Below are 26263 nucleotides of genomic sequence, written 5' to 3' on the forward strand. Positions count from 1 at the left end.
GCTATTTTCAAATGTAGCTAGGCCTTATCTTCTGGGAGAGTCTGGTGGTTCACTTCTTAAGGCCAGTGGTCTGCAAATTGCAAAGAAAGTAGGTAAGTTCTGCAACAGATCAAGGGACTTAGATCAGCAAGTAGCAGTGTATAAGCTTAAAGGAAGTTAACCCTTGAGATGAGTTGGAGGGCTGTTAAGTATCCATTCATGTGCATTACTATAAGGGGGAGAGGAAACTTCTGTGAGTTTCCCCCCATAGTTTTAATTTCCTAGATGCATCCCTCTCTCAGGCAGCCTCCTCCCACCATGCTACAAGGACCCTGAACTCCTCTTTCATTCCTGTTGCTTCCAAGGCACCTTGTTTCCTCCACAAAATTTCTCTCTCTCCACCTCTTTCACCAGCCTTGACATATCCTCTATAAGTGGACACAAAAGCCAGGAAATCTCTCTACCTATGCTGGCTTCCTCTTCTGAGGCAGAGAACCAGAGCCGACTGCATGCTTAAATGGTTAAGTACATTCAGGAAGAAAAAAATCCTTGAAGTAAAGTACCTCAAAAGATTACCAAGTCCCATAAAATAGAATCTACAACAGCTGAGTAGTCCTAGGTCTTAGGAAACAAGAAGTGGGCTCCATGAAGACTCAGAGACCCATCTTTAGCTTTTTTCAGCTTCTGGCTTTCCTTGCAGCTGATTGTCTGCTCTACCTAAACCTGGATGTTCTGACTATACATCTTGCCAAGACAAGCAACAGGGAGAAGAAAGAATCACACAATACTCCTAGGTACTTTCTTTTGAAAACATTTTCAAGAACCTACAAAAGTAATTTCTGAAAAATAATTGGGCCCATTTTATTGCTAATCTTGCTACTCTCCCTGTGGGACACACATTCCATCACCATGGACAGGACCCACTGACTTCTCTGATGAATAAGCTATGCCACAGCTCTGGGTTCCTGCAACTCCATCTGCTGGGGCTGGAACAACTGCCCCTATATGCTGAAAAGCCACAGAGGTGGCCTGGGTACTGGCATGAGTGCCTAAATGAAGTAGTGGCTATGTGGGATTGAGAAAAACTTATATCTGACAGCATGGAACACTGGCGGGCAGTAATACATACATGCCACCTCCTACAGAGTAATTTATGTTTTCATTTTTGGTTTGGATATGCTCTGCCCTGTCAGATTTCTGTGTGATTTACAGACCGAGGGCTTTCTAATATTCTTCTTAAGCAAGATTGCTTTGCTGTTTTCTTGCAAATGCTGTGGCATTTGGGTGGGTCTGGGGCAAGATGGAGTGTTTATGGTAGTCTGGCTGATACATAGAAGTGAAGAATCTTTACTTTGCAAGACAAAACAGAGTGAGAATCACGTATTAATAGATTTTTGGTAATGGTTCCAGAGCATAGTTTGAGCATTTGTGAGGGAATTCAATCCTGATCTATAATTTGAATGAAAGTAGGGCGAATCTGCCTTCCCTATCTAGCCAGCTGCCAAAAAGTCTGTCAAATGGCACTTCATTAAGCCTCAAGTCTACCTGTTTTGTAGGCCCAGAAATCTGATCTTATCAGCAACTACAGTGTTAATCTGCCCCTCTGGAATAGAGCCACACTTGCCAACCACACAAGTTACAGTATATAAATAAGGATACTATTGGGCAAAATGTAATAAAAAATGTATTTCTCAGTTTGACCAGAAGGCTCACCCTGATATCCGTAGCACACTCTATTCCTATAGATAAAAGGGAACAAAATCAACATGTGAAGGCTATTTGGTACATGAAATCAGAAGAAAAGGTTATTTAGATCATGTAAGCAGAGTCATTAACCAGAGTCCTCTTGTAGGTCTTGGGCAGTCCAAAGATGGATAGGTTCAGCATTTGGTTCTGTGACTCTTGATTCAGTGTTTACTGAATATTTTCTACTGATCAACTCTTTTCTTCTCTTTACTGATTAACACATCTTATTTAAATCTTTATTAATATATTAAGGTGAAGTTTGCACTGATATGGGGCTAATCTATCTTATCTCTTTATAGATGATGTATTCATCTTTGATGTCATTCATTTTATGCTGGTTTTATTCATTGACTCTCAGAAGGAAATTTTACTTCTCTTACCTAAAAATATAGAACATTTCATTGCTGTCTCCCCTGGAGACACTCACATCTGTATCCAAGGTTGACATTTCTCTGCTTTCCACCTCAACTCTTCCTTGGGTATTCCACTTCCCCAGGTACATCACCTGGACATTTCTCCCCATCCGATCCAGGTGCCATCTTTCCCCACTCCTTGGGACCGTATTCTTTTGTACACCTCTGTCAAAGAATATTGGCAAGAGATGCCAATTGGCAAGGGATGTCACACTCAGATATGTTAGGGGAAACTGAACAGGGCACTCATGAATTAATCAGTCATGAGCTTTACCACCCATAAGCCTTAATGATTAGTAAGTGGTTACTTTATTCCAGGCACTATGCTAAATAGTTTACATGCATTACTTAATTTAAGCTTTCCAATTACCTCATGAAAGGGAAACTTTCCAATAGTTTTCTTTACTCTCCACATTTTAAGCCTCAGTGGAACGAATTCACTTGCCCAAATTCAAATAGTATATAACACAATGTAATACTTTCTTGGAACAGTTGGGCTACAGGTTGGAACTGTTTGTCACTTGGCAGCGACATCTTTGTATGGAACTTCCCTGTTGATCTTCAGGCCCTTGCCATTGCCTCAACTAAACTGCTTTAGAGCTGGTTTGTTTTTCCTCACCACTACAGGTGAATCTAGGTCTTCTGACATAAAATGCAGTAAAGTGGGATCTCCAAAGCCCCTAGCAAAAATATTAAGAACTCATGTTATAGAGAGTATTAGATGTCAGCAAGTCTGCTCAGGTTCATGTAGACATAGGACTAACTGCCTGGGCATCTGCTTGTCCTACATGTAGCCCCCATTCCTTTTCCCATTTCCCTTTTCTCTTTCCCTGCATGAGGAAAATGGTTCTTGAGATGTTAGCCCATCATCTTCCCAGGTGCTCACAGACTTTCTCCTACCACATCATATCTCTAAAAAAAAAAATCATATCTCTTTTCCAGTCACAGTCTTAGTAAAATCATCCTAAAGAGAGTCCATATTTTTTCTTGGTAATGTATCAGCAGGAGGGCTATCCTGGATGCCTCCTTCCCCACTCTCCCATCAAAGTATTTCTTTTTTTTTTTTAAAGATTTATTTACTTATTTATGATAGACATAGAGAGAGAGAGAGAGGCAGAGACACAGGCAGAGGGAGAAGCAGGCTCCATGCACGGGGAGCCCGATGTGGGATTCGATCCCGGGTCTCCAGGATCGCGCCCTGGGCCAAAGGCAGGCTCCAAACCGCTGCACCACCCAGGGATCCCCCCATCAAAGTATTTCTATTTCCAATCAGCCCTACCTGCTCCAGAGATGGGGAAGGCCTCTTTGGACTTTCACATACAAGGATTCTTCAGTAAGATATCAAGCATATTTCTAACTTGCCTTCAGATGATACTCCATTCAGTGAACTTTAGGTGGCACATAGTTATTATGAAATGGCCCCGCCATGATGCCTGAATTTTCATTAGCAATTCACAAATGCCTTTGGAAATGGAACTGCACAATCTGTTCTTTAAACAGAATTTTCCAGATGCTAAATTGAGCCTCTTCATCTTAAAATCAAAAAGAGATTCTTGGTTTCAAAGGGAGTCTCCAGCACCAAAGGGGTATTTGATGGAACACATTCTCAAACCACAGCTGTTGGTTGACAAGCCTTTGAAATAACAATATCACTGCTTCACTAGCTCCTCCACTTGCAGGATTTTTGGAAGCAAATCTGTGGGGCAAGGGCCACCCTATGCACCTCCTTTTCTTGTAGGATCCAGGGGAAGAGTTGGGACCCCTTTTCCTTTCTTCCTATTTCCCAAGCTCATTGGATTTCATAGCAACAGACACAAGACTGCACTTGTGGTTCATGATTGGATTTTTGAAATTGCATTCAGTTCAATTCTAAACAAACATGATTTTTTGAATAGCTCAGAGGATGTATTCACTTTGGTTTAACTCTCAAAATGAATCTCATTGTGAGATCTATTCAATTTTGGTAACTTTCAATGAAGATTTTTCTCACAAATATCCTCTAAGGCAGTAGTTTTGAAGTTCAAGTTTCAAAAAAATGAGGGGACTGCTTCTTTGAAGACTTACTGAGTATGAAGCCAGGATGGGGCTCAGAAATCACATGCTTAGAATATAAACAAGCCCGGTGGCTCTGAAGCATGCCGAAGGGCCTTTTTGAGTAATTCGCAAACTACTGGTCTGGGTTGTTGGGTCAACTGCACAATTTTTGTCAACCACTGATATGTGGCAAAGAAGCCCAAAGCCAGAGGGATCTGGGTGCAAAACTGCTTAGACACTTATGCTAATTTTATGAGCCTTTCTTTTCTTTCCAATTTAATGGGGATAATTGTATCTAACTCATAGCATTGTTGTACAAGTGAAATTAAAACATAGATAATAATTAAAAAAAAAACATAGAAAATACTTAGCATGGAGCAGGTGATCAATAAAATGCTGGCCCCTTCCCTTCAGAACCTCTGAGAAATGTCCCTAGGGAAAAATTATGTGGATTCTTACCAGGGCACTTGAAACCTCCCTATCCCCACACAGAATTTAAACAGATCCTCAGGGCTATGAAACTGTAAAGGGAGGAACATCCTCGCAGTGTGGTGGAGGGAAGAGCAGCTAATAAATTAAATGAGTAGACTAGAACAGAGAACACATTATTACTGCTTAAGAATCAAAGCTGCTTGGTTAAAGAATTGCAGTAGCAGCTGCAACTATCTTGAACAATTCCCCATTTCTGTTGTCAGGTTGCCAGGAAAATAAATACCACCTTTCATTTTTGCTCCAATTCTGACCCCCCAGAAGCTCCCAATGGATCACATGTGAAGGTCAGAATCACATTCCCCTGAGTTGCCTGCCCATCCAGACCATGCCCGTTCCTCTGGGCAGGGTTTGCACACATCAGGAAGGAACAGAGCTTTGATAACTAGCAACTTACCTGAGGAAGTTGTCTTTCAGCCTAGCAGGGTGGGGGTGGGGGCCGAAGCATGGGGCGAATTTCAAGTGCAGGGAAGTCCATGTGAATGAGCTTCATCACTGACAGATGAGAGGCAGGACTGCCCTATATTCTGAGGCTTCATCAGGTGACATTTAATCTCAAATTGTGGACAAAGACAGTAAATGCTGCAGGGCAGAGGCAGGCCTGGAAAGTAGGGGATTAGCATAGAGGAGGAAGGAAATCTCTCCAGGGAGCTCCTGAGCTGGTGTCATTTTCTTGAGGATCATCTGAACTTTGTACAAGGCCATGTTAGAGGTGGATAAGATCTCTGCTACTGCATGCATTCAGCAAATGTGAACAGGGTGCTTTGTGCATCCAATGTAACTTGTTTTAAAATAACTCTTACTGTGAAATTTAGTTCATTTCTGAAACATTCAGGGGCACATGGTTTAGGTATTTATAATCTGACAGGGAAGATGAGACCTGTGCATAATCACCTATGAGGAAAAGAAAGCACTGGTAACAGGTAAAGGGAATTTACAGTGGCATTCGTTCTCTACCCTGGGCATAGCTGAGCATCATCTGGAAGCTTTGGAAATATCCAGACTCAGGCCCCTGAGATCAGTTAAATCGGAGTCTCTAAGAGTGTGCATGAGACTGGAAAGATCTTAAGCTCCTAGAGATGTTAATACATGGTCTAGACTGCTAAATGTAGAGGCTCTCACCGTGACTGCATGCTAGAACCACCTGAGATTTGTAAAGCCCCCTTGCCAGCCAATTCTGCAGGAATTAAATCTCTAGGGTTGAGTCTCAGGCAGTGATGTGCTGTAGTTTAGTAAGAGCCAACTATTAAATTTCCAGAAATTCTGCAAGGCTGTTACTAAACTGCTAGTAGCTTGGAATTGGCCATGGTAAAAAGTATTTATACCACAGAAATTGGCAAATACTACAAATCAGCTGTTCTACCTCCCTCCCATCTGGAGAGCTGATTGCAGACATTTGCCAACACACCACTCTTCCAGACAATAGACCTTTCAGTGAATCAGAAGGAAATAAATTCAGTTGAGAGACTAAGGGACGGTTTGTCAAGAGGATGTAAAGTTGGGAATGGGAAGAGAGGCATTTCAGAGGGAAGAGCTAATTAAAGTAGGGAGTTGAAAAATTGAGGCATGGAGGTGAGAGAATGTGCAAGGTGCAGGAACAGCCACATTTGGTGTCATTGGGAGTGTCATGGAGCAAAGAAAAAGATAGAAAGTCACCCTGAGAAGGCAGGTTGGAAGTATATCCTAGAGGGATATAAGCCATTTCAACTCATTTGGGCTTTATTGTAGAGCAATCAAGGCCAATGGATATCTTTAACAAAGATGGTCACAGAGATCAGAACAAATTCTAGAAAGTTCTAGAAACTGGCAAAATTTTGAAACCTGGTTTCTCAGCATCTAATTCCAGACTTTCAAGGGGCAGTGGAATCCCACAGATTTGACCATGTGAGCTGTTTTACACAGAGTAATTTTCACATGCAGCAAGGCCCTCAGATCCCTGTGCTGGAGTCACCCACCCTCTCAGGCTTCTCTTGGCTTTGCATTCAATCTTAGCCATGTTTTCTGAAGGCTCAAATGGATCCTTCAACTCGGGCTTTCATAGAGCCTTCTGTTTTAACTAAAATATTAGCCCATTATTTTCTCCACTAATATAGACAGGGAGGTAGAATATCAAGGTGATTAAAAGCATTGTTTTGGGATTCTACAATAAATTCGTGGTAATGCTGATTCCGTCACTCTTTAGCTCCTTGACTCTAGTAAGTTAATTTATCTCAGGTTCAGTTTTCCCATCTGTAAAATGAGAAAAATAATACCTACTTCAATTTTTTCCTGGAAATAATGTAAACAACATTTAAGACATTCCTGTCATTAGTAAGTGTCTCTAGTCTCAGTGAATGGTGTCACCACCTATCCATGGAGCCATCCAGAAACCTGGAAATTAACCTGCACTTCCCTCCTTGCCATTCCCTTACTCTTGCTGTTGTTTACCCTCCATATCACTCAAGTTCTTTTGCTCCAAGGCCATATCTATAGTCTTTTGTGCAGAGATCTTCTGTTCAAACCTCCAGATACACTCCAACTTCTCCATGTCCTCATTCTTAGGAGGCCAACCTCTGCCATCTTTTGTATGCTGGCTCCCAGTTGGTTTTGGCCCATGGGATCCTTCCTATTGGGATCTTGACTGATACATCTCCCACCTTTTTTCTGATTCTACTCTTATCCCCTTCCAGGAGAAGCTTTATATTATAGCCAGTGGGGCCTTTCAAACCAAATCTATCAGGCTATCCCATGCCTCTAGCATAATTTCCAGCATCCACCTGCTAAGACCCAAGTCCTTGGGAAGGATTGAAGCTCTGGCTCTCTCTCTTTTCCCAGCCCCTTTGTTCCTCTCAGCCTCTACTATTCCATGTTGCTTGGATTGAAATAAAAATTTCAAATTCTTAAAAGTTTCTCATACTATTGAATGCATATCTAGAACCCAGAAGAGCACCAAATTAGGCTAAATAAATACTAAAATTTACAGATTTGTCATGATTTTTAAAAACAAAATAAAGTATATTTGTTTATAATCAATAAAAACCTTTATTAAACCTAAGCAAAATGGTATTATTTGCATTACTTAGCCAAGGCATAAATATCCAGTTTAATGAAAGATAATTTGAGTCAAAGATCAAATCCCAAATCAAATTATTACACATTACTTCTATTAAATAAGAAGACATTTCTAGGCAATTGAAAATGTTTGGTTCTGCCACAAGTACTAATCTTTCAGCAAAAATATGGACCAGAAATTTAGAAAGATTCTGTACTAAATCTACTTTGAGTGCTCAGGTAGACTCAAAAGGTAAAAAGCATTTCACACTTAAAGGTGGACACATGAGTTTTTCACTTTGGAAGAGGTCAGCAAATGCATTCTAATCTACTCTTTGATCATAGCATGGAGAAGTATTTTGTCATGCTCTCTTGCAATGTTTTTATTTCTTCACTAAAGGAAGAGATTTTCTGATGATGGGAAGGATTTACAATCTTGGTGTTTAAGCCATACAGTCTTCTTAAGAAATGTCTATCCTTAACACTAAGATTCTGCATAATTCAGCTATAAAGCATTGGTTTTCAGCTACTCAAGAAATTGAATATATAACTGGGGTGACACCACAGTAGCAAGGCATTTGAAAAAATAAGATCAGCCTTACTGGCATTATGTTCTGTGGAGAAATATTTTTTACCTTCATCATCTCAAAAACCCATGTGAGAACCTTATCTTTGAGGATAACCTACTTTAGAGTAAAAACCAGAGATATGTCACTATTGCCCATGTCAGTCATGGGCTGCCATGAAAAGAGAAACTCCTTGAATGTTGCAGTGGAGGAATTTGTTAAGATGAATTTGGTAGAAATGAGAAGCCACAGGCTGGATAGTGAGTTCCAAAGATGGGCCACAGAAGGAAACCATTATCACCCGTGGGACTGAGAGACACAGAAGTGCTGGTGATGTGACCAGAACACAGATGCCAGGGTTCCTGGTAGGAGCCAGAGCCACAGTGGGTCTACATCCCACTGGAGAGGGATTCTTGAAGTATGGAGCCACCACCAAGGATCACACAGGAAACAGAGAGAAAGGATAAGAAATACCCTGGTTCTTCCCTTTCTTACCCTCTACCGTCCCACCAGCACCTCCCATCATCCAAACTGGCCCAGTAGATGATTATCAGAGGAGCATGGGAAACATAGTTTTCTGCAGGACAAAGCAGGGGGAATGAGGATGGATCTGAGAACAAACCAGGAGCTGGATAGCTGTTCATTTCTTCACATGACTGAAAAGATGGGTTCTCATGGTTAAGGTTTAATATTGTACATAATTTTCACTATTGCTTTAATGCAGAATCCACATGAAGTATTAACCACTGACAACCAGCATTCTTTGAAAGTAAGTCAGCCTGCAGTTGGCCATCCCCACAGAACCTCATTTGTTTTTTTGGCTATTCCTTTGCTTCTTCCCAAGTGGCTGGACCCCCTGAGAACTGATACTGAGATGTGTAGCTTCCAGTAGACAACAGAACTGACAGATAACTTGCTTCTTCTATTTCAGGGTGTGTTTTAAGTGATAAATGGTACAAAATGCACCAAGTAATTCTACCCTGAATATGCATGTCATAAGCAAAAGCTGACTAAAGCCATTCATAGCAATACAGAATATTTGCCAAAATTTTTAGTGCGTTTGTGTTTTCTCTTTCCCATTCTAGACCACTGATGTCATGTGATACACTGCAGTGCTACTTGTGATAGAATTTTGTGATTAGCTGTTTTCTCATTATTCATAAATTTTGTGTTGGGTTTTAATGCATCCTCACGATAGTGAGATGCGTACTTTTGTGGACTGATTGATCACTCTAAGGAGTAGAGATTTGTTGTTTATTATTTATTTATTTATTCATGAGAGACAGAGAGAGAGAGAGGCAGAGACACAGGCAGAGGGAGAAGCAGGCTCCATGCAGATAGCCCGATGTGGGACTCAATCCCAGAACTCCAGGATCAAGCCCTGGGCTGCAGGCAGGCAACCAACCGCTGAGCCCAGGGACCCCCAAGGGTAGATATTTGAATGGCAAGTACATTGTTCTGTTCTCTTCTTTGTTACCTTGCACTGAAAGGTCTTATTTTGAGCTGGACCTGGAAACTCTTGCTTGGTTTAGACAAATGCCACTGTGTATGACACCAAGCAAAGGGACACCTAGGATCAAGATGACAGACAAGATGGTGTGTCTGCAATTGTCCCTTCCTCCTCTAATCATCTCCCTAGAAATGACAGAAACAGAGGGAAAAGAAATGAAGAGAAAACTACAACAAAACCCCAGCAAAACAGCCACAGTGAGATTGAGTTGTAAAGAAACTACGGCAAGTTACCAATTATTTATTATAAACAAAGGCAAAGAAGAAGGTCTGCAAGTTAATCTTGAAGAACATGACAGTGTTTGTCTAGGGGGAGGGATTGGGATTCGGTATGTCCATCCACCAGACTAGCTTTCCTGGTATTATTTGAATTCTTTGCAAGACTGCAGTGCTATCTTATAATTGTTAATAATCATTTTAAGGGGAAAAACTGACCCAGTAGGTTTGTCAGCTTTATGTCTCTCTTTGACAAGAAAGCCACGAAGGCTGAGGTAATACCTGTCCAATAAAACCCTCTTGGGCATCCATGAGTGTGTTCCTCTCAAACAGCTCTTCTCAGAGTGTTTTTGCACACTAGGGAGGCAGCTTGGACTGGGAATATGCCGACTTGCTTTGAATTCCAGATCTATCACTTCTGAGCTGTGAGACCTTGGAAAAATTATTTAACCTCTCTGTGCCTTAGTTTCCTCATCTATAAAAGAGAGACAGTGATATTACCCACCCTGTAGAGTTTGGGGAATAATTAACTTAATATTTGTAAAGCATCTGAAATAATCACAAGCCCTGTGAGGTTATTAAGGAGATGCATTCCCATTCCCAGCTCCTCTGCTGGGGCCCTGGCTGCAGGTGCCCATTCACCAGCCACTCTCATATCAACTAACTCAGTATTTTCCACCTCAGTGCACAACTAGTGAGTCACTTTGGGCATTGGAAATAATATTACAACTCAATCAGAAAAAAAATAGCGAATATAAAAAATAATGCTGAAATTATTGAACATGTATTAACCAAAGAGGACAGTTAGCCAGGCTGCAGAGCCCAGTACTACTTCCTGACATCATATGTGAGAATGTCCAAGACCTTAAGGACTATCAACAATAAACAGTTCTTTGCAAGTCAGAATTAAGCCCAAGGCTATATGGTCCATTTTGTGTCACAGAACATTCCACAGCTTTTGCCCAGAGATGCCCTACAGATTTATGGATCCTCTGTTGAGGCACACCGAAGGGAGAATCACAGCTTGGTCTCCCTGTCTTCAAGAGGATCCCTGCCCAGGTAACTGACTCACCTTTCAATACCAATTCCAGCATCCTTTTCTCAGATAACCCTCCTGGCCCTGGGGCACCAGACCTCACCCTGCTACATGGTATTATAGCTACTACCTTTTGCTCATTATACTTATTGCAGTCAGAACCAGAGGTTTCTCTGGTCACCTTTCCTGTTGAACTGTAAAGTGTAGAGTAAATACCAGGATAAAGGGCCACCCTGTAAACCATGGCTATATGAAGCCGAGGCGTCAGTGGCTTTGCAAATCAATCCTGACCCAATGAGTGGTTTTCACTAGCAGTGGGCTTGACAGATACAGGTATGTTCCATTATCAGACCCACACTCTCACTGCCTTTTCCGTCCCCACAAGGTCACTGTGCTTACTCTCGGACTTCACTAGAACACCAGCATGCTGGTTAGGGCAGAGACACGGATGTGCACAGCATCTCTAATCAGACAGGCTTAAGGGAACATTTGTGGAAGCACCAAACTGCTCCGTGGGCATCCCAAACTCAGGGCTTGTCAGGCCCCCCAAGATTCCAGAAAATCCCACCAATGCCCATAATGTACCTGGGGAGGACTGGACCCTATCCCACTGGTTACCCTGCATTGTTGAAGACCCACTCCCATGGTGGTTGCACAGGTTCTCTCTCAGAAACAGCCTGGACACTCTGCGTCAGCTAACAGGGAGGAACCCTACAGCAAGGCACAGTGGGGGATCATGCACTGGATTTGCAGGTCTGCCCCACTCCATTCCTCCTGAATGCTCCACTTTGGAGACTGTTCCACTCCAACTGGAGAAACATGGGAAGGAGGGGTTTGGTCTCTGGGCCACAGCTCCACACTCATTGTTTTGGTTACTATGCTGTTGTCCATTAAGAACTCATCTTGGAAGCTGCAAGGGTGTTCCATTTTCTCCTGAAGACTGCTCTGGCATCAGATCATCTTTTATTCACAAGGGCATTTTATTCTTCCAGCCCTGCTCCTGTGGACTGGCCACCTCAGTGTCTCAGTCCCCTATATACCCTCTTTAACCTCATAAGCCCAGCGGAGAATCAGGACAAATCAGGGAACTCTGCTCCACATTGTCCTACCTCTGCCTCTTACACACTGGCTGACTCTGATGGTGTAACTTTCCTGAACCACCTTGGAAAATAAAAACAACTACCTACCTAACAGAAATGCCTGCTTTGACACGTATTACCAGGGGTAACAGAACAACCCAGATGCCCTCCATTGATATTGCCTCTACTCCAGCTTCTCCCAAACTGCCCTTTGCAGTTAAGCCTCTCCTAGCTCAAAGTTAGCCAACAAGTTCTGTTCTCAAATCCAAATGGGAGAGCTCTGTTAGCAACAACACACAACACAGGGCCTACCAGCCCTAAAAGAGGAGGAAGGAATCACTAGCTATGGCAATACTTTGCCCAGGTTTGCCTCAGCAGATGAGGTCCAGGCAGAGGACACTGCAAAGTCATATCCACTTTGGTTTCCAATACCCAGAACTAGGTCTGTACTGTTAATAACCCCTCCTTGTTTCTGGGACTTTGAAGGCATTGAAAGGCATGACAATTGAGCCACATAGCACAACCCTGGTTGAGGAATTGTTCATTTTGCTTTGTGGTTTAAATAGTCCACAATATGGTTCTCCAGGAACCAGCTGCCTGGAGATCTTTCTCAGGGCGACTCAGCAAGACCTGCAAACTGCCTGACCATCGGGGTCCCCAGGCTTCTTTGTAACAAATATATCCATCCCAGCCTTGTCCTCTGTAGATGACTCCAACACAACAGCACACACTACTGAAGAAAGGGAAAACTGAGACATTCACCTCTCCCCTCTTGCTGTGCTTAGCAGTAGCCTCCTGGCTCTGCAGGCCTGTGCACACCCTCAAAGGCAGATGGTCAATCATGTTCCTGGTTGCTGGGCAAAGTCCAAACACCTTTGAAAGGACAGGGCTCTTGGGTCAATCATGAGGAGCCAGGACACAGAGGTAGCCTTGGAGTGGAGGCATCCTTGGTCTTTCCAGAAACTTCACCTTTGTCATCCAGACACTTAGATGGCAAATTCATAGTGCAGCATCTGTGGCAGGATGGGGCCCATGAAGAACCAGACAGGAGCAAGAGGGCAGGCCTATCTTGTGGACGAGACATCAAGAATCCTATAACCCACTATCCTTTGTTTTTCTCTGTATCCCAACTCTTCAGTAGTCATGGATATAGTGGCACAATGGCCAAGAGACCTTCAAATGCTTCAGTTTGGTCCTGAGCATAGCCCTAAGCCATACTTTTAGTGAGGTCTGGAGAATGGACATGTAGGACTGATGGCATATGGAAACAAAATATCCCTTTCTTGTCTGGATGAGCACATGTCCCGGACTTCAAACTCAGTTTCAGATGGGGCTAGCACCATGAGGCTGAACACCAGTGCTCCAAAAATACCCAGTGGGCATGAGGGGGATAGTGAGGAGGGAGAAGAGGGGAGAAGGGAGGGGAGAAGGGACAATAGGAGGGAAGAAGGAGGAGAAAAAGAAAGAGAGAGAGCATAGCAGGAAGGAGAACAGAGGGAAGCTACCCAAGACAGCTTTTAAAAAGAGCATAAGCGCAGCACCAAAGATCCTTTTGTTGCCCCCAAGTTTTTATTTAAATTCCAACTAGTTAACATACAGTGCAATATTAGTTTCAAGAAGATTTTTTTCTTTTAACTTTCCTTTTAAAATTAATTGTAAAATAAATGACAACCAAAGAAGTGAATTTAAAACACATGCATAGTTTAAAGGTTCTAATGGAAGGAGTACTGTGTGCCAGCAAATAGGGATTATTTCATCATGGAGACCTGAGGCAAGAAGGGACAACTCATTACACCTTATCCGGGGTCTCACCTCCGTGCCTTACATCTACTGCTCCTGCCCCTGGCTGCGGTGTCGCTGGCTGGCTCCAGCCTGCCTCTCTCTCCCCTCACCTCATCCTTGCCACAGCTGAGATGATAACTGACTGCAGCTCAGGTTGCCTGACTGCTGCCCTCTCTGCCCTGCTTCTGGTTGCTAGTGTTCCCTTTCCCTCTCATGTAGGGGCCTCACTCTGTATAGGCTCACAAAGGAGAGTCTCTCTTGTGATGATACCACCTGGATGCCAGGGGGATGCCCCAACAGTCCCCCAACCACACACTGGATGAGGAGCCTGCCGCCACACCTCCCACCCCTCTGAAAGCGCTTCCAGGGCAGTAAGAAGGCAGGTGACGGGTGCCTATAGCTAAAGCCATTGTCAGCTAAAGCCCAACTTTAAAAGCTCTACTAGATTAGCCAAGTCAGTCCCCAAAATTCTCTTTAGTATGATGGGTACCTGATGGACTCTTCTATGGGACCTAGTTGCTGATTCCAGAACAGGGAAAAAAATCCCTATTACAACAGTGCAGAAATTTTCTGAAAGTAAAATAAGAAAAGGTACATAAAGCACAGAATGTAGAACCTGGCATCCAACAATTTTGCAATAATTACTTATAGTCATAGCAATGACAGTGAGTGACAGAGCTTGAAGCACTACTCAGCTCTCCTGACTCTTGAGAACTAAGAAAATTTTTGCTTTTTGGGTTTTGCTTGTGATTTTCCACCATAGCCTGCTGTCTCTGAAAAATATTAGACTGCTTGAGTTCCTCTCAAGCAGAGGGTACACATCCCCAGGGCTAGTAAAGGTCAGTTATTAGTGTACAGGGACATACCTCCTTTCCTTGGCCACCAGCTTCCTTGCACCCTACATAGAATGCTACAGCCATAGAACCTGGGGACCGTCACCTCCAGGAAGGAAAAGCAGTTGCAACAGAACTGACTTTGGAAAGAAAAAATGAGGGCAATCCCGGTGGCTCAGCGGTTTAGCTCTGTCTTCAGCCCACGGTGTGATCCTGGAGACCCGGGATCAAGTCCCATGTCGGGCTCCCTGCATGGGGCCTGCTTCTCCCTCTGCCTCTCTGTCTCTGTCTCTCTCTCTCTCTCTTCCTGCCACCCCCCCCCCATCTCTCATGAATAAGTAAATAGTCTTTTAAAAAAAGGAAAAAATGATCTTGACAATGGAGATTCAGGAGGTCTATATCATCCCCACCTGCAAAAAAGAAAACACAAACTTAGACACCAATTTCAATGTGCTGCATTTGGGCCCAAGTATGGATATGGGTCGGTACTTAACCAAAATAATCAGAACAAACATTTCAAGATCTGGCTCTCTCTCTCCCACTCTTCAGAAGCCAGGGTACAAAGGGGCAGGCACATGGGTATTATCATTAATTTTGGTGGTACTTGTTGTCATTGTCAAAGTTGACTTTGCCTGTTACTTAGAAACACACATATTAGAGGAAGTGGAGCTGACAATTAGTCATTCAACAAATACCCACTTTACTCCAGGAACTTGGAGAACAAACAAGAACAAGATACAAACATAGCAATTGTTTTTGTTTTAGCTCCTGAAGCCAGGTTTGAGATAGAATTTGGGCACAGATCATTTATTTGGAGGATGATGTCAGACAGCTGGAGTGAGAGAAAGGATAGTAGCCAAACTAAAGGATGCTTTAAAGAACAGTCAGTGTGATGGGCCTCAGGGTTGTTCCACCAGGACCTTCTAAGGAGAATGCAGAATACACCTTAGGATTGTCCTATCCAGGGACAGTTGGGGGTGGGGGGGCACTGACTCTGAGCCTTCCTTGGTTTGGGGATCCCCCCTGGGGACATTAATCACTGCAGCATGCTGAGCAGACTTTTTGGGGTCAGAGAAAGCTAGGAGCCCCTGATGCCTGGGGTAGCATCACTACAGGGGTACAGAGAGATGGCACAGCCATGTGTGTGGGCTATTACGGCTCTGGCCATGGCAGGTCTCAGCCCAAGCTGCACACAGGAGCGTCACACTACCTGCCTGGCAACCTGTAGTGTATATAGCACATGGAAGGCACAGATAAGTCAGGCCCAGGTTCTATTTCTCCCCTTCTTTATGTTCCCAGTGCATCCTCCCAGGCATCTGAAAGAAGCAAGTAAGGGGACAGCTCCTGTGCAACAGGAGGGGCTCTAGAAGGTAAGGAAGTCACAGGCCAGGTTTCCAGTTCCCTTGACTTGGTGCTTCCAAGGTTTGTGACTTTGGGCAAATCTCCACAGGTTGGTAAATCATAGTTTCTTCTTCTGAAGCTTTCCACCTCTCAGGGGACACTTTCAGTTTCAAAGACAAGGGTGTGTGACAAATGCCCGGTAAATTCTGCAGTGCTCTAGGAAGGCGAATGGTTATTGCCCTGAGTTTGAGACTGTTTGTCCTCCTTTGTTTTTGTCAAGGGGAGATGACTGGAAAGATAAAGCAAGTTTTCCATATTCATGAAGTAAACAATTCATTGAAATCTGGAAGAGAAAATGAGTGGGAAATATCAGAGAGGGTGACCGAACATGATAGACTCCTAACTCTGGGAAACAAACAAGGGGTAGTGGAAGGGGAGGTGAGTGGGGGGATTGGGTGACTGGTGATGGGCACTAAGGGGGGGCACCTGACAGGATGAGTGCTGAGTGTTACACTATATGTTGGCAAATCGAACTCCAATAAAAAATATACAAAAAAAAAAAAGAAAGAAAGAAATCTGGAAGAATGTTTTCACTCAATTTGGGCCAAAGTGCACGATTATCTTTTATTTATTAATGTAGTCAGGATCCTGGTGATGACTTTATTCCTGACATCTGAGGAGGTGTTTTCTTTGCTGTGAGTCAGTGGGTTAAATCAGATTTGCAGTTTATATCCTTGTGGGTTTGGGAATAGTGGAAAGAATGACTCTTGTTCATGGGAAGGTGTTCCTCCCCTTGAAGCCTATTCCTGCTGGGAACACACCCATTTGCCTGTAAGGATAAAGTCCTGTGAGCCTCCTTGTATTTTTGGCAAACAAGATAATCTGGAAGTGGGAACAATGAGCCTCTGGGGTTGGTAATAATGTGAATATTGTGGCAAGCTGCTCAGACCTGGGAGGCGACACTTTTATTTCTCACTCCTAGCAAGCAAATGAAGCACTCACAGGCTCTGAACCCGCTGGTGTGAGGATCATGGGGACTGCCTATTGAGAAGTTTCTTTCCAACGGCTTCTCATAATACTTCCCTGATGAGGATAAGTGTGACATCTGCCTGGAACAGGTGGGGAAACAGAAGCAGGTGGCTGACAGCCACATCTACTCATCATATTCAGGAGCTTAAAACGGTAATGATTTTAGGTTTGTGAAATAACAAATGGAAAGACTAGGAATACATTACTGTAACCAATTTCTTGACTGTCCTCCTTGACATTTTTCTATACATTCATACATATTCTTTTTAGGAATTTTGAGGTTTCTTTATTTGTTTTTTGTTTGTTTGTTTAGTGGATTTGGTTTTGGTAATTGATATTATAATCATTTTACTATTTTCCAGTGTCTTTGTAATTTAACTATTTATCTAGAGACATTGTCAACATCAGTATATAACAATCTACCACATTCTTTAAAATTACTGCCTATTCTTTCTTGGAATAACTATACACCAATTCATAAGACACTCTCAGTTGATGGATCCATTTGTTTTCCATTTTCTCTTTGAGTTGTCTGACAGTATCTTTATTAAACTTTATTAAAAATAATTTTTATCTTTTTCACAGGAATTTGTAGGATTGCATTCTGCAGCCCAACATTAATATTTTGTGGTACATTCACAGGATTTTCTCTCTAGGATCTTTTATGCTGATTTTAGGTATAGGGAAAATATTAATTTTGATGCTGTCAAATTTATTAATCTGTGTTTGTGACAATAGTATAGTTTATTTTAAAGAAAGATTTCTTTATTCCCAATGATATAAATACTCTTTTACTTTCATATTGACTAATTTTTTTGTTTGTTTGTTTAGAGATAGATTTGGATTTGTTTCATTTATTTTTAAATTTAGCTATTTAGTATACACTAGATTTCTTTTTATGAGTGGTGTTGAGTGTTTTGATAACAAAATAGAAGCCAATTATCCCAGCATTGTTTTTGTAATGGTTAGTAGGTCAAGTCCACATTCATTTTATATGATTTGGAAATTATTCTGAATATTCTTATGCATTTTCTTTTTCATATGAATTCTAGAATTAGCTTATCAAGGTCATGACAATTACTGATGCTATTTTAATTAGGATTAGGATTGCAATAAATCTATAAACTAATTCTGGGAGAAATAATCTAATGAAAAAATGAGTCTTTTTATTCAAGTACATGGTAAAAAACTTCATTTTATTCTGGCCTTCAATATTCTACAGGTAAGTTTAGTAGTTCTAGAGATATAATATTTGCATATTATTTCTCACTTTAGTACTAGTATTCTATAATTTTGTTACTTTTATGGATGCAATCTTTTTTATTATATTGTCCTTTCATTTTTTTATTAGATTGCTTTTAACAATAAAGTAATTCACAGTAGAGAAGAAAAAAAAGAGTGTCGTTCCTGTAATAAGTAGGACAATCAAATACAGCACATGCATTTGTTTTATGACCCTCTAGACAAACTCCCAAGGTAAGCAGTGTGGGCAGTGTGCTTCTAGCATGAAAAGCTCTATTTATATATGGATACTAATAGTTGGAATCCAGTGAACCAATTTTATATTCATATCTATCTACTTGGCCCCTCAGTGAACTCTGGTGCAAGAAAAGTCATGTCTTAACATCTATTGAAAAAGTATAAACACTATGATGCCATAATTCTACATGCTTGGGCCCTAGCACATGGGCTCTGCAGGTTTGCTTTGGGCCTCGAATTATGCCACGGAGGCTCCAGTGCTCACCACTCTCTGATGGGAAGCTGCGGAGAAGAAGGGACACCCCAGGAAGAATGTTGTTCCTTCCATCAATCTTCTGACACTTACTTGCCTCTGAAATGCGGCCCTCTCTTAAGAGAGTGTGTGTGTATGTCTGTGTGTGTCTGTGTGTGTATAAACATTAGCAGAGACCCACAGGCAATGGATAAGGATAGAATTACCCACTGGCAATCAGTAATGCTCAGAACCAACTGCCAAACTAATTCTCACTAATCTCTTTCTTTTTTACCCATTTCATGACACTTTCTTGCTGCTATCATTTTCTGGTAATTGTGAAACTGAGGATGTTTCCAATGTGTTTCTCAGCCATTTGTCATTTATTCTTCTGTGTTTGCCTATGGATATCCTTTGTACATGTTTTCATTGTGCTGATTGCCTTTCTCTTACAATATTTAGACATTTATATTTTATATATTTAATATATGCACTGCAAATACTTTTCTTCACAAAGTGTGTTGCCTATTTTTAACAGATTTATGGAGGTTAATTTATATACCACATTAATTCTCTGTTGGTAAAAGTACAACTCAGTGATTTCTAGTAAGTTTTCAGAGTTGTGCAACCATGACCACAATACAGTTTTAGGAGACTTCCATCACTGTAGGAAGAATTCTTATGACTATTTTCAGTCCATACCATCCCCATTCCCAGTCCCAGGCCTTTTTTGGACATTTCCCATGCAACGCAATCATACGTGCAGTGTTTTACATTTAACTTCTTAGTATAATGTTCTAGCATTCATCTACATGTTGTATGTAACATGTATCAATATTTCACTCTTTTTTTTTTGTTAACAAATAATATTCCAAAGTATAGCTAGCCAAAATTTTTATCTATTCACCAACTAATAAATATTTGGATCATTTCCAATTTTTGCCTATTGTGATTAATACTACTATAAATATTTGCACATATCTTTTTATTTCTCTTAGATTCCTACTTACTAATAGAATTATTGATGCATGTGGAAAATGTATGTGCAACTTCTTGTGAAACTCTTTTCTAAAGTGGCTGTGCCATTTTGTATTCCAACCAGCAATGTATAAAGTTTCTAGTTGCTCCATGTTCTTGTCAACACTTGTTATTGTCAGCCTCTTATGACAGCCATCTAGTTGTGGTTTTAAAATGCATTTCTCCAATGCCTAATAATGCTGAACATCTTTTCATGTGTTTATTGGCCATCGTAAGATGTCTCTTCAAATATTTTGCTCATTTTTATTCGGTTGTATTCAAAATGAGTTGTAAGAATTCTTTATATATAATGGATACAAATATATTATAAAACATATGATTTGTCAGAAAGACAACCCAAGGGCACCTGGGTGGCTCAGTCAGTTAAGTGTCTGCCTTCAGCTCAGGTCATAATCCCAAAGACTTGGGTTTGAGCCCTGTATTGGGCTTCCTGCTCAGTGGGGACCCTGTTCCTCCCTCTCCTTCTGCCCTCTGGCTCCTGCTCTCTCTCTCTCTCTCTCTCTCTCTCTCTCTCTCTCTCTTTCTCTATCTCAAATAAATAAATAAAATCTTCAAAAAATAAATAAAAATCTTTTTAAAAAATTAAAGACAATCCAGTCTTGTCTTTTTATTTTCTTCATAGTATCTTTTGAAGGGAAATAGTTTTTAAATTTGCAGAAGGTCTAGTTCACCAATGTTTATTTATGGATTACCCTTTGGTGTCATAGCTAAGAATTTATTGCCAAACAAAATGTCATGAAGATTTTCTCGTAAATTTTCTTCTAAAAGTTCTATAGTTATTTTACTCAAGTTTAGTTAACATATGGTATTATATTAGTTTTAGGCATATAATATAGAGTCCAACAACTCTATACATTTCTCAGTACTCATCATGATAAGCGTACTCTTAATCTCCATCATTTATTTCACCCATCCTCCCACCCACTTCCCCTCTGACAATCAACAGTTTGTTCTCTGTATTTAAGAAACTATTTTTGTCTATTTTTCTTTTGTTCATTTGTTTTGTTTCTTACAATTCCACATATGAATGAAATCATAGATTTGTCTTTCTCTGACTGATTTATTTCAAGTTAGCATTATACCCTCCCAGTCCATCCATGTTATCACAAATGACAAGATTCTATCCTTTTTAAGGCTTATTAGTAGTCCATTGTGTGTATGTGTGTGCGCGTGTGTGTGTACACCACATCCTCTTTATCCATTCATCTATTGGTGGACACTTAGCTTCCATTTTTTGACTGTCATAATAATGCTACAATGAACATAGGGCTGCATATATGTTTTTTTTTCAAATCAATATTTTCATTTTCTTTTTTTTTTTTTTTTTTTCATTTTCTTTGAATAAATTCCCAGAAGTGTGATTGCTGGATCATACGGTAATTCTATTTTTAATTTTCCAAGGAACCTCCATACTGTTTTCATATTAGCTGTACCAATTTACCACCAGCAGTACACAAGAGTTCTTTTCTCCATATCTTTGCCAACATTTGTTATTTCTTGTCTTTTGGTACAAACCATTTTTACAGGTGAGAAATGATATCTCACTGTGCTTGCCTTCATTTTGAATTATTTATGGTTAGCATATAGAAATACAATTGAGTTTTGTATTTTGATCTTGTATCCTTTGCTTAATTCGCTTGTCAGTTCTAGTAAGATTTTTTTAATAATAAATTTATTTTTTATTGGTGTTCAATTTGCCAACATAAAGAATAACACCCGGTGCTCATCCCGTCAAGTGCCCACCTCAGTGCCCATCACCCAGTCACCCCCACTCCTCGCCCTCCTCCCCTTCCACCACCCCTAGTTCGTTTCCCAGAGTTAGGAGTCTCTCATGTTCTGTCTCCCTTTCTGATATTTCCCACTCATTTTCTAGTAAGATTTTAAATGTGTAAATATTTTAGGATTTGCTACATAGAGATAAATGTGATAATCCTGTCTGTGAACAAATATAGTTTTGCGTCTTTTCCATTTTGTGTGTCTTTTATTTCATTTTCTTCTCTGACTACACTGCCTAGAACCCCCAGTACAATGATGAAAGATGGTGAGAGTAAACATATTTGCCTTATTCCTGATCTTCAGGGCTGTGATACAATAATAAATAAGAGAGAGAGAGAGTTCCTAAATCCCCAGAATTTCATGAGTGATAGGAGCATCTCTTGCTCTAAGTAGGCCCTCAGATAGTTCCAGGACAGGGTCACCAGAAACCAAAGTACGATTTCAGGGTTGGAACTTCCAGCCCCACCCCACCTCCAGGAAGGAAGAAAGACTAGGGGTTGAGTCAAATCACCAATGCTGATGATTTAATCAGTTGTGCTTACCCAATGAAAGCTCCACAAAAACCCTTAAGCAGCAGGGTTTTAGAGAGCTTCCAGGTCATAAACTCATCCATGTGTCAGGAGGGTAGGGGCCCCAGCACCCTGGACAGCAGCTCCTGTGCTTGAGGTACATGTCCATGTACCTTATGTACCTCTTCAGCTAGATGCTCCATCTGGATCATTGCTAATAAACCGATAATAGTAAGTAAAATGCCTTCCAAGTTCTGTGAGCTGTTCTAAAAATTATAGAACTTAACTTGTGCCTGGGGTCTGAAGTGGGGGCAGTCTTGAGGGGCTGAACCCTTAACCTGTGGGGTCTGTGCAGACTTGAGGGGCTGAACCCTTAAGCTGTGGGGTCTGTCAGTAGTCAGTGTCAAAACTGAATTGACTTGTAGGACATCCAGCTGGTGTCCAGAGAATTGGAGAATTAGTGTAGAGAAAAGAAAACATACTTAGTGTCAGAAGTATTGTGGCCAGTCTTTGATCATCAAACATGTTAACTGTAGGTTTTTCATAGTGGTCTTCTGTCAGATTGGGAAAATTTCCTTCTGTGCTTTGTAGGTTGTATTTATTTTTTTTAAAGATTTTTATCTATTTATTCATGAGACAAGAGAGAGAGAGGCAGAGACACAAGCAGAGGGAGAAGCAGCCTCCCCACAGGAAGCCCAATGTGGAACTGGATCCCGGGACTCAGGGACTGAGTCACCCAGGGGTCCCACTGGTTGTATTTAATCACAGAATTATTATTTGTTTTCCCTTATTTCTGTAAGAAATATAGATATAGATATAAATATATAATATATAAATAAAAATATATACATAAATATAAACAAACTTAACTTCAATTGTATCAGTAAAAAGAGGTTACTATGTTTCTTGTCACCACCTCTTCTGTCCCATTTTTAAGTGTTGAGCTTAATGTCCTTCTGGAGTATATCTTTCAGTATTTTATTTTATTTTATTTTATTTTTAATTAATTTTTATTGGTGTTCAATTTACCAACATACAGAAAAACACCCAGTGCTCATCCCGTCAAGTGTCCACCTCAGTGCCCGTCACCCATTCCCCTCCAACACCCGCCCTCCTCCCCTTCCACCACCCCTAGTTCATTTCCCCGAGTTAGGAGTCTTTATGTTCTGTCTCCCTTCCTGATATTTCTCAACATTTCTTTTCCCTTCCTTTATATTCCCTTTCACTATTATTTATATTCCCCAAATGAATGAGAACATACACTGTTTGTCCTTCTCCGATTGACTTATTTCACTCAGCATAATACCCTCCAGTTCCATCCACGTTGAAGCAAATGGTGGGTATTTGTCATTTCTAATTGCTGAGTAATATTCCATTGTATACATAAACCACATCTTCTTTATCCATTCCTCTTTCGATGGACACTGAGGTTCCTTCCACAGTTTGGCTATTGTGGCCATTGCTGATAGAAACATCGGGGTGCAGGTGTCCCGACGTTTCATTGCATCTGAATCTTTGGGGTAAATCCCCAACAGTGCAATTGCTGGGTCGTAGGGCAGGTCTATTTTTAACTCTTTGAGGAACCTCCACACAGTTTTCCAGAGTGGCTGCACCAGTTCACAGTCCCACCAACAGTGTAAGAGGGTTCCCTTTTCTTCGCATCCTCTCCAACATTTGTTGTTTCCTGCCTTGTTAATTTTCCCCATTCTCACTGGTGTAAGGTGGTATTTCATTGTGGTTTTGATTTGTATTTCCCTGATGGCAAGTGATGCAGAGCATTTTCTCATGTGCATGTTGGCCATGTCCATGTCTTCCTCTGTGAGATTTCTCTTCATGTCTTTTGCCCATTTCATGATTGGATTGTTTGCTTCCTTGGTGTTGAGTTTAATAAGTTCTTTATAGATTTTGGAAACTAGCCCTTTATCTGATATGTCATTTGCAAATATCTTCTCCCATTCTGTAGGTTGTCTTTGAGTTTTGTTGACTGTATCCTTTGCTGTGCAAAAGCTTCTTATCTTGATGAAGTCCCAATAGTTCATTTTTGCTTTTGTTTCTTTTGCCTTTGTGGATGTATCTTGTAAGAAGTTACTGTGGCCGAGCTCAAAAAGGGTGTTGCCTGTGTTCTCTTCTATGATTTTGATGGACTCTTGTCTCACATTTAGATCTCTCATCCATTTTGAGTTTATCTTTATGTATGGTGAAAGAGAGTGGTCCAGTTTCATTCTTCTGCATGTGGATGTCCAATTTTCCCAGCACCATTTATTGAAGAGACTGTCTTTCTTCCAATGGATAGTCTTTCCTCCTTTATTGAATATTAGATGACCATACATTTCAGGGTCCACTTCTGGGTTCTCTATTCTGTTCCATTGATCTATGTGTCTGTTTTTGTGCATCTTTCTGTATTTTAAAGAAAGATTCTTTTTTTTAAGTTCTTGTAAAGGAGATTTCCTTCAAAGAGGTGGTGAATTTTCTGAATTTCTTTCTTAAAACAATCTTTATTTAGTACTTCTACTAGAATAATACGTTATCTGGCTGTACAGTTTTAGGTTCATATTCTTTCCACTTAGAGATTGTTTAAGCATATTTCGCCATTGTTTTCTTGTCAATGAGAAATTTCCTGATGTCAATTAGATTTTCTGTCTCTCTTTCTCATCCCTACTCTCAGGGGCCTTTAGGGCATCTCTCCATTCTTAGTTTTCTAAGATCTTCTACACTGTGCCCTATTTTATGTCCCACACAATGTTCAATAGACCATTTTGATCTAAGGATTCATGACTTACTCAGCTCTGGAAGTGTTTGCTTCATTTTTGACCATTCCCCTCCAGTCTCCTGGTCCTCTCTTTGTGGATTTCTGCCTGGGTCATTTAATTTCAGCTTACTGCAAGTTGACAGCATGGTAAAACTCTGTACCCAAGAATGAACGACTGGGCAAGATTCTCAGAATTGTCAATTCAATTAAGTAAGCCTCAACTAAATTTCCTGGGAAGGGTGTCATAAAATAATTAAATTTCCCATTGTAAATGGACTTTCTGAAGATTAAACTTTCAGGGACAGCATGAAATTAGTAAATTATGGTTTATGGGAAACATGATAGTTCATTTCTTTCAAACTTTTATCAAACCAATCACTCTTTCCTGGGGTACTTATGCAGATGAGCATAAGGCATACAAAGGATATATATGTAAGATTTCTTCAGATTATTGCATAATTTCTTCAATTGATGCCTCTTTCTTAGTTTAGACATTTATTGTGATGGGTTTGCTTTCTTTTCCTTTTAAGACATGTCTACTGACAAATGGAAATATATTGTGAATATAATTCAATAACCAAGCTTCAATGGTAAAAACCATTTATTCATTTTATGGGACATTTCAAGTTTTATGCAAGAGGCAGCTGGAGTTTTATTAAGCACATCGGTTATTAATTCATCACACTTACAAGACTTATTTGCTTATTTTCCATATTATCTCTGTCTAGTAGTTGAATTGTGTTGCTTTTTATTACACTGGTTTTCACTGTGATAATAAAGCATAAAAACGATGAGAGTTTTCATTCTCCTGTCCTCCCTTTCCTTCAGTTTAGTCGAGGACCAGAGTTTGAGGTGGAAGGAAAGAGAGACAGAGAAGATATATAGAGAAACAGAGACCTTTGCACCACTCACAAGTGAGTCAGGAATCTGTAAAATGGAATAGGAGCACCCCACAATCCATCCCTGGACCAAAACCTACCACTGCTGCTCACCTGCATTTGTCACAATCATAAGTGAGGCCCTCTATACCTCTCCAGCTTGCTAGATCTTTCTTACCCATTGTGCTTCCCCCTGAAATCCCTGCCAATTATGTCTGTATCTCTATCTGATTTGACTTCTCTTTTAAGACACATCTCAAAACCTTTTTCATCAAGAAGTCTTCTCTGAAGCTAATTTGCCTGGCATTTCCCTTTCTAAATGTGTATAACATTTATAGGCCTCAAAATAGCAACAAAAATGATTTCACTAGGAGGCCGGGCAAGATGGCAGAAGAGTAGGGTCCCAAATCACCTGTCCCCACCAACTTACCTAGATAACTTACAAATCATCCTGAAAACCTACAAATTCAGCCTGAGATTTAAAGGGAGAACAGCTGGAACACTACAGAGAGAAGAGTTT

This window comes from Vulpes lagopus, chromosome 19 (genome assembly GCF_018345385.1).
Source record: "Vulpes lagopus strain Blue_001 chromosome 19, ASM1834538v1, whole genome shotgun sequence".
Lineage (NCBI taxonomy): Eukaryota > Metazoa > Chordata > Mammalia > Carnivora > Canidae > Vulpes > Vulpes lagopus.